Below are 9,817 nucleotides of genomic sequence, written 5' to 3'. Positions count from 1 at the left end.
TTTTAGGAGAAACAGACAGATGGAGCCACATAAGGGGGTTATGAGGTTGTTGCCAAAGAAGGCCAGTGGGAGAGAAGGTTGTGCAAAAAATGATGAGCCACAAAGGCCTGGCATAATTAATCCTGGTGATAAATTGTTGAGCTATTGCTTTTTCTACCTTTGTAATGGCTGCTCTGGCCTTTTGTGAGAGTATTCTGGGGGATCTTGGGTCTGGATTGCCTTTGAGAATGTCAAACAAGGGCTTAAGTTCTCCTGTGGTTAATTTTAAGTATGGGCGGAGCCAATTAATGTCGCGTAATAGTTTTTGAAAGTCATTTAATGTTTGAAAGTGATTGGTCCGAAGGACAGCCTTCTTAGTGGATATATTAGAACCATCAAGCTGAAAACCCAAGTAAAAGTATGGGTCTTGAAGCTGTATTTTTTCTGGTGCTATCTGGAGACCTGAAGCAGTGAGGTCGTGCTGAAGCTGCGTATAGCACTTTAGTATCGTCCCTCCATCGTGGCCAGCAATAAGGATATCATCCATGTAATGGATGATATACATGGAGGGCCATGAAGATCTGATTTTTTGTAAGGCTGTAGCAATAAACTTTTGGCACAAGGTGGGGCTATTGACCATCCCTTGGGGTAAAACCTTCCATTGATATCTTTTCATAGGTTCTTTAAAATTGATGGAAGGAAGGCTAAATGCGAAAGATTTATGGTCCTGTGGGCATAAGGGAATGGTGAAGAAGCAATCCTTAAGATCTATAACAATTTTGAGATAGCCTTGAGGAATAGCCACTGGGGAGGGCAAGCCAGGTTGTAGGGCTCCCATAAGTACCACAGTGGCATTAACTGCTCTTAAGTCTTGCAGTAACCTCCATCTACCAGATTTCTTTTTTATGACAAAGATGGGTATATTCCAGGGTGAATGAGATTCCTCTATATGTCCCAATTTAAGTTGTTCCTGCACCAACTGTGTCGCGGCAGTTAATTTTTCTAGGGAAAGCGGCCATTGATCTACCCAAACAGGATCATCAGATTTCCAAGTTATGGGATCCGCAAAGTTTGAGGGTGCAGGTTTGTCAATGGTCGCAACTAAAAATTTCCCAGGCCGTGCTTGTCAAATTGTCCATTAGGCTGGATGGGGGAGGTAATTCCATTTTCTGATTTGCCTAGGCCTTTTCCTGGGCAATAGTTTTGGGCTAACATTTGAGCAGTAACTGTATCATTAGGGCTACACATCATCACTCCCATCTGAGAGTGATGGTGTCATTAGGACTACACATCATTACTCCCATTTGGGTTAGGAGGTCTTGTCTCCATAGATTAACCAGTATGTGAGGCACAATGAAAGGCTTAATTTGGCCTGAATTGCCTGCAGTGTCCTTCCAGGTGAGAGTTTTCGAGCTTTGTTTGGGATTTAAGCTTTGTCCTATTCTTGTTAAATTAGTTACAGTATCAGTAGTAGGCCAGCTGGAGGGCCAAACATTGGAAGCAATAATAGTAACATCTGCACCAGTATCAATGAGTCCTTCAAATTTCTTTCTGTCTAGCCACAACGTTAGGGTTGGCTTTTTGTGGGTGATGGTCTGGACCCAATAGGCGTCTGAAGAGCCAAAACTATGGGAGGTACGGGCATGGGAGAAAACTGGATTTGTTCCTGTGGCTAGGGGAATCAACACAAGTTGGGCAAGCCTATCTCCCGGGGTGATGGGGACAATAACGTTCTCAGTTTTTATTAGAATTTTAATTTCTCCCATATAATCTGAATCAAGTACCCCTGGTATAACTGTCAGGCCTCTAAGGGCTCAGCTACCTCTTCCTAGAATCAGACCACAAGTGCCTGGAGGCAAGGGACCATGCACACTCATCTTTATTATTTGAATTCCCATTTCCGGGGTTAGTACTGTGTGGGAGGCGGAACTGAGGTCCTATCCTGCGCTTCCGGGCCTGGCTTGGCAGAGGTCTGAAACAGATTGTTGTTGCTTGCAGGGATGAAATTGATTGCCCCAATTGTTTTTGTCGGGGGCCTGAGGCTGGCCCCTCCACCCATTTCCCTGATGGGGAGGCAAGGTATTGCCCTGAAAATCAGTTTTGGACTTGCACTCATTTGCCCAATGCCTTCCTCGCCTGCATCTAGGGCAAAGGCCTGGAGGTCTATCAGAGCTATTACTGTTTTTTGTCTGACCAGGGGATGACTTGCAATCCCAAGAGAAATGGCTGGGCTTTCCACATTTAAAGCATCCCCTTGTAATAGGCCGTTTTGTGTCATTTAAGAAGTCTTTCACTGTTTTACCACTAAGTGCAGCTGCCATGGCAAGACCCTGTTGATAGGAGGAGCTGATCTCAGTGCAAAGTCGCATGTATCAGTCTAAGTTAGTTTTCTTTTTATGAGGGCGAATGGCGGCCTGACAGGCAGGATTAGCATTTTCAAACGCTAGTTGCTTTAGGATGAGCTCAATACCGCCCTCGATACTACCAAAAAGCCTAGTAGCGGTGGTGGTTAAGCTATGAACAAAATCAGCAAAAGGCTCATCGGGACCTTGTTTAATGGCAGTAAGAGAGACCCCCCGAGTCACCCTTTGCAGGGAGTTTTTTCCAGGCCTTAATGGCTGCTGTCTGGATCTGAGCAAAAAGGCCAGGTGGATAATTCATTTGGGTGTCATTGGAATCATACTCTCCCTCGCCCATTAACATATCAAAGGTCCAGTCATCATTAATCATCTTAATGTTTTTCTTAGCAGTTTCTTTACAGGCATCAAAATATTCTGATCTCCATAAAAGGAAATCCCCCCCATGAAGGAGAGCCTTGGCAAGGGTATGCCAATCTGAGGGAGTTAACCATTGCTCTGCCAGTCCTTCAAGGAGGGTAATGGTATAAGGGGCCGTGGCACCATACTGTGACACCGCAGTTTTTAACTCTTTCATGTCTGAGAGCTTGAAGGGGTTATGTTGTCTGATGGGCTCATCATCATCTCCACCACCCTTTATAATTTCTAAAACTGGAAAGGCTTTAAGAGCAGAGGGCGTGGTAGTGGACAAACCGCGCGAACGGCTGACTATCGGGGTCTTGGTTGTGGTGGTTAGGGGGCCTGAGAACAAATCTTGGACTGTCAGGCTCTGGAGTTCAGCGACTGCGCTCTAACTCAATGCGTTGCTGTAAACGGTCAATTTCTGCTTTTAAGTGCTCAATGGGAGGAAAAACTGGGAAAGCCTCAAGGGCTGGCAGGGTTGATGGAATAGCATAAGGAGGGGGCAGGGGACGAGCCTCAGAGGGGGCCATAGGCGCAGCATCAGGCTGGAGCGGCGAATCGTTAGAACCGTTCTTAGGATTTGGGTCTGACTTGATATAATCAAGATCTGAATTTTTGGAGTGGGTCTTAGAATGTCTAGCTGAATCCTCCTCATCACTATCAAGGGAAATAAGGTCAACTTCGGCAGAGACTTTACTAGCTTTTGGGCAGGTGCTATTTTGTAACAGATCCTCTGCCTGTTTTATAGCCACCTCGGTGGGTGCTTCCTTTCTGTCTATTAATTCTTTTATTAAAGTCCAATATGAAAAGGCTGTGACTGGAATCTTATCTGGACCAAAAACTTTATAGTAATCCTCTAATGCACTTCCTACTCTCTTTCATCTTTTAATGTCTATCAAGCCCTCCTGGGGAAACCAGGGACAAATTTCTTTAACAAAATAAAAAAAAATGAAACAAATCCATAGTCTTAACCTTTACTCCCCGTGTCTTTAAAGCATCCTTTAACTGCTTAACATAAAGCTCATGCTGACTCAATTCTTGCCCCATGATCGGACGTTTCCACTCACTTTCGGTTTCAGCCGAGGTAGGTTCCCACAGCAGCTCAGATGTGTCTCAAAACTTGTCGAACTTTTCACATCGTCTCCCTCACTGCTGCCTCAGAATCCAAGCCCCACGTTGTGGCGCCAGATGTCCCGGCCCGTGGGACTTTCAACAGGGTACCTGGAGTGAGGAGTGGGGATTGAATGGGGCAAGAGACACAGAGAATGGAGACAAGACAGTGCTCTGATCAAGTCTTGTTTATTGAACATCTGCACAAAGCTTTTATAGGGAAGCAGAGGGCGGAAGAAGCTGGGCGGGTAAGTTCCTCTGTTTACCGTACATTCCACAGCCAGACCATGAGGCAGGATGTTTTTACAGGATGAGGAAATTTACAAGGTTGAGGCAGAAAAACATGTTTTTCACAAAGTCATCAAAAGGAAGTCAGAGGCTGAAACTGTAAACAGCTTGCTTCACAGACAAGTCACTATTTCTGGGTAGGGGGGCCCACGGCTCCCTACAATAATCCAGGGCATGTTCCCTTACAGAACAACAAAGCAACCAAACAACACCATGTATTCTCTGATGAACAGTTTATTTATACAAAGGAACATAAAGCACATTGAAAAAGCTAATAATAATGATAATATGTATAACTATGTCAGTTATAAAGTGATGCATTCTGTGCAAAATTAGTAATCTGAAATAGAATATAAAATATGTATATTTCATACTAACACAGCATAAAAAGAATATTTAAGAGGAAGAGACACTATCAAGGAGATTTATAACTCCCACTGAGCAAATATAAATGAAAATATATAGATAATAGAAAAAGAAGCAAGCAACTGTATGTTTTTAATAAAATAAGATATAAATAGTTGAATAGAGAATTGGAGAACTGGGTCACTGCATTAATTAGCTTGAAAGCAACAGAAAGAAGCATGGAAAATATGACAGGATAATGAAAAAATATTAAGCTTAAAATGAGACAGAAAATGTAACAACACACTTATGTTGCTGAAGGAAAGTATGAACATAACACTTTAGCACACACACTCCTTATTAACATATATTATATATCACTTCACAGTGAAATCTCATGATAATCAAATCAATGATGTTAGGATAAAGACCACATGTTTGTAAGGGAACCACACTTGTATTTATACTTGCATTATCAGTCACAGGATTAGAACAGGGTAAACAAAATATCATTAACATGTTAAGTTAAAATGCATCTACTTGTCTATAGTTTGAGAAACTTCCACTCAATAATATTCAAAATGGTATATCCAATACAAAAAGATCAATATTGATTTCCCTGGATGCTGATCTATGATTCAGCTAAAATGTGCCAGAAAAAAATCTATTACTTGTTAAAATACAGAAAATAATGCATATTAATTGATTCTCTAAATCCTAGGTTTGCTTCTATCTGAATGACAGATCAGTGAAGCAATGTTAATTACATAAACTGTTAGGCATTGGGTTAAAAATGAATCAAGAGCTGATTACATATGTTAGAAATAGCTGCATAGAACAAAACACAGATTATAAATCAAAGATGGAATTATAATGATGAACAAGATTAAAATGAAAGATAGAAGGAACACATTTTAAAAATATTATAGTATTCTTCTATTTTAAGTTATCTGTGTTCTTTATTATTCTTGATTTGTTGCTATTACTATGCACATTAAAAATTAATAAAAATTGACCTCCAAAAAACAAATCTCAACAAATTGCAAAGAATCATTATAAAACAGGCTGTATCATCTGGCCACAAAATAATTAAAAAATCAATAATGATAATAATAAGACATTATCTTTGGGAATTTACACAACTTGTTTAAAAATTACTCTTCTATAGAAATAGAACTTTAAATGTAAGTGAAAAAACACTCTGAACTCTACACATCATAACCTGAGAAATGCTACTGAAGCATGCAATAAACACATTGAAAAAGAGACTAAGGCTATATAAATATAAATATAATAAGGATTTTTAAAACAGTATTTGTAATGCTTGATATAGAAGAAATCAGTGAGTTTCTGGAAATAGTCAAACTGCTACAATTTAGTCAAAAGTTAAAGAAGACCTTAACAATCTCATGCCATAGAAAAAGTTGAAGCAGACCAGGTGTGGTGGTACAAACCTTTAATCCCAACAGAGGCAGATGCAGGAATATCTCTGGAAAATCAAAACCAGCCTGATACACATAGTTAATTCCAGGACAATTTGGGCTACAGAGAGTCCCTGTTTCAAAAAAAAAAAAAAAGGTTGAGGCAAGAGTGAATAGTCTTCACATTTTCTTGACCACTATTCCAAAATATCTAGGTCCACTCATTTTTTTAAGAAAATGCCTGTGCTGGATAGCTTTACTGTCAACTTGACATACTTGGGTTGAGGGAGCCTCAATTGGGGAACTGCTTCCATTGAACTGGCCTCTGGCTTTGTCTGTGGGACATCTTCTTGATTGTTGAGTGATGTTGGAGGGTCCAACCCACTGTGGGTGGTGCTACCCCTGGGCAGGTGGGCCTGTGTTACATAAGAAAGCAGGCTAAGAAGGGGCCAGGGGAGGAAGCCAATAAGCAGCATTCCTCCATGGCCTGTGTTCCATCTCCTGCCTCCAGGTTCCTGCCCTGAGTTCCTACCTTGGGCTCCCTGATGAACTGTGACCCAGGAGATACAAGTTAAAATAAACCCTTTCCTCCCCAAGTTGGTATTGGTCAGAGTATTTTATCACAGCAATGGAAAAACAAACTAGGACCAAAATTGGTACCAGAGAGTGGGGCATTGCTGTGACAGACTTGACCTTGGTCTTTTTAGGATTGTGGAAGCATCCAGAACTTTGGGCTGAAAAAGCCATTGAGTGTTTAGAGTTTGTTGCTGTGAATCTTGGAACAGTTATGCTGAAACAGTTGTGAACAATGGAGGCCTGGCTTGTGAAGCTTCAAAGGAAAACAGAGACTGTCAGGGCTGTTTGTATGATGTTTCAAATTGAGAATTTGTGGGTTCTGGTTGGCCGGGGCTGAAGAATCAGCTGTGATTAAGAAGAGACCAGAACCTGAAGTAAAACCTTTGCTTTACTAGGACAATTGATGCTGGTTAGCTGGGGCTGAATCAGTTCTAAGTAACAAGAGACCAGTATCATTGTGGTGAAGTTTTCTGGGAGTTATTTCCTCAGAGTCAGCATACAGAGGGGACCTGAGCCTCTATCTTTGACTGGATGAAGGACTTGGTAATGTGTAAGAGTATCCTCCATGGTTCTGCTGTAGAAAGCATGAAGGGGTCACAGAGAGCAGCTGAGACTTGGCACTCAGAGGCCAGGAAAGACTTTCACTTTTAGGTGAAAGTACAGCTTCAGTTTTAGTGATGATCCCAGGATTGAATGGGTAATGAAGGGACTCTGAGGCTTTGCACCCCAAGAGGCAGGAAGAGGCCATTGGTGAAGGTGTAGCCTCAGTTTTAGTAGAGACTCCAGGTTTTGAAGATGCCAGGACGATGGGGCAACCACCAAGGAGAGTAGTAGGTCTGGACTGGAGCTGGCCTGGGTCTTCAGGAAGAGCTGTGTGTACTGTGGATGGCTGAGTCAGAGAAGTGGAGCTGCCAGAACCCTTCAGAGCCCAGAAGATCATGAGTCAATCCCAGATATCCAGCCTTGAGCTACTTTGTTGGACTTTGGTTTTGCTTAAGTGTGCCCTATTCTTCCCTTTGAAATAAGACAACACTTGTTTTGGATTTTATAGAAGCCCATGCACGGTTAAGGGGCTTTTAAAATAGACTATGGACTTTGAAGTGTTTGCATTTTTTTGGGAATATTTTATTTATTACTTTTATTTTATGTGTATGGGTGTATTGCCTGCATGTAGGTAAGTGCACCCGTGTCACATCATACAATGCCTTCAGAGGACAGAGGAGGCTGTCAGATCCCCTGGAAATGGAGCTATGGACAGTTGTTAGATGCCATGTGGGTGGTAGAATTCAAACCTGGGTCTTTTGCAAGAACAACCAGTGTTCTTAACTGCTGTGTCATCCCTCCAGCCCTGTGTTTGGATATTTTTTAAGGACTCTGGGGCTTTCAAGGTTGTACTGTCTTATGTTGGGATATTAACATCATGTCTTGGGGAGAAGAATTGGAAAGGTTATGGTTTAATAGGGATGTGTGTATTAGTCACTTTTCTGTTGCTGTGATAGAAACACTGACCTGAGCAACTTATAGAAAGAAGAGTTTATTTGAGCTTAGGTGGCTCAGCCTCTCTAGCTTTGCTGCATGCTACACACATCTCTCTCTTGTGCTGGTACCAGACCCTGTATACGGTCTTCTTGGCCAATGCCTCACAGCTCTGGCATCACAAACTTCTTGGGGTCTCCACTGCCAACCAGGCTTCACCTTGACAGCTTCATACCGTGGCCTATCAGGGCCTTCTCTAGTCAGGGGAATCCTTGCTTCGTGCTGCCTGGCCTCTAAGGAAGAATTGATGAGTCCTTCACTTTTCCATCTTTCATGCCTCTAAAGCCATCACCAGGTAAACGACACTGCCAAGTTTGACTGTAAATTTGGGGTGGACTCCAGCTTGCTTTATCCATTTTAGAAGCTTTTTTCTTCAGTGGCCCCTGCAGCATTTTTCTTTCACAAGTTGGAGGCTTAACTGGGTGTGGTCTTGCCCTGGAGGCACTCTCTCCATTGTTTAAATTTGAATCTCTAGGCCCCCTCCTTAATCACTTTAATCTTCTTATCAATAGGATCCTTTCCATCACATGCCAGGTCCCTAACATTCATCTTCCTAGTGCTCTTTTTCAATCCAAACTGTATTTCTTCACTGTAGATCTGCATAATATTCACCATTAATAGCCATGCCACCATTTCTACATTCGGCTGTCTTGAAATTTCTTCCATCAGAGAAATTAGTCCATTACTTTTCAATTTAGCCTCAGGTAAGTCTGTGGGCAGACTCCAGCCAGACTCTTTGCCAAAGTGTCCCAATTGCTGCTTAAGTCCTTATTTCCCTCTGGAACTACATTGTTCTCAGCACTACTTTCCTCCAGGCACTTACTAGAATGGCCTGTTAAACTCTGCTTACAGCAATCAGCTGCTTTTCTAGCCCAACCTTCCAAAGTCTTGCACATTTCTTCAAAACCCCACATGGTCATGTTCTACACAGCCAACAGCCCACTCTCCGGTACCAATTACTGTATTAGTCACTTTTCTGTTGCTGTGATAGAAACACTGACCCAAGCAATTTATAGAAGGAAGACTTTATTTGACCTTATGGTTCCAGAGGAATTACAGTCTGTCATGGTGGGGAGGCATGGTGGCAGAGGTGGCTGGAGCAGGAGCAGCAGAAGCTAAGCTCTCACATCATCATGCAGGCACAGGAAGCAAGAGAACAACTGGAAATCTGGCAAGGCTTAAGAACTGTCTAAGCCCACCCCCAGTGACTTGCTTCCTCCAGGATAACCACACCTTCTAAAACTCCCAAAACAGCACCATCATATGGGGAAAAAATGTCCAAACACTTGGAGTCTATGGGGGACATTTTCATTCAAACCACCACAAAGTGTTTGTGTGTCAAGTTGACAAGGGGTCAATTGTGTTGGATAGCTTTAGTGTCAACTTGACACACGTGAGTTGAGGGGGCATCAATTGGGGAATTGCCTCCATTGAACTGGCCTGTGGCCTTGTCTGTGGGGCATCTTCTTGATTGTTGTGTGATGTGGGAGGGCCCAGCCCACTGTGGATGGTGCCACCCCTGGGCAGGTGGGCGTGTGTTGCACAAGAAAGTAGACTGAGCAGGGTCCAGGGGAGGAAGCCAGTAAACAGCATTCCTCCATGACCTGTGTTCCAGCTCCTGCCTCCAGGTTTCTGCCCGGAGTTCCTACCTTGGGCTCCGTGATGAACAGTTACCCAGGAGATGTAAGATAAAATAAACCCTTTCCTCCAGAAGTTGGTATTGGTCAGAGTATTTTGTCACAGCAATGGAGAAACAAACTAGGACAACACCTAAAGGATTGCGTCATAGCTTTCACATACAAC

The 9,817-nt window shown here is 42.6% G+C and overlaps 1 long non-coding RNA gene across 1 annotated transcript in view; it reads right to left on the bottom strand.

Moving 5' to 3' along the window:
* LOC115070205 overlaps positions 1–3,971 on the bottom strand; it is a 7,572-nt gene extending 3,601 nt beyond the window's left edge. The window contains exon 1 of the long non-coding RNA XR_003849404.1: positions 3,806–3,971. This is a non-coding gene — a long non-coding RNA (uncharacterized LOC115070205). The remainder of the gene's footprint in view (positions 1–3,805) is intronic.
* Positions 3,972–9,817: the final 5,846 nt, after the last annotated feature.

The sequence above is a fragment of the Nannospalax galili genome, unplaced genomic scaffold (assembly GCF_000622305.1).
Source record: "Nannospalax galili isolate Female #2095 unplaced genomic scaffold, S.galili_v1.0 scaffold293, whole genome shotgun sequence".
NCBI classification, from domain to species: Eukaryota; Metazoa; Chordata; class Mammalia; order Rodentia; family Spalacidae; genus Nannospalax; species Nannospalax galili.
The sequence above is the reverse complement of the archived record's forward strand: the minus strand, read 5'-3'. Positions and strand labels throughout refer to the sequence as shown.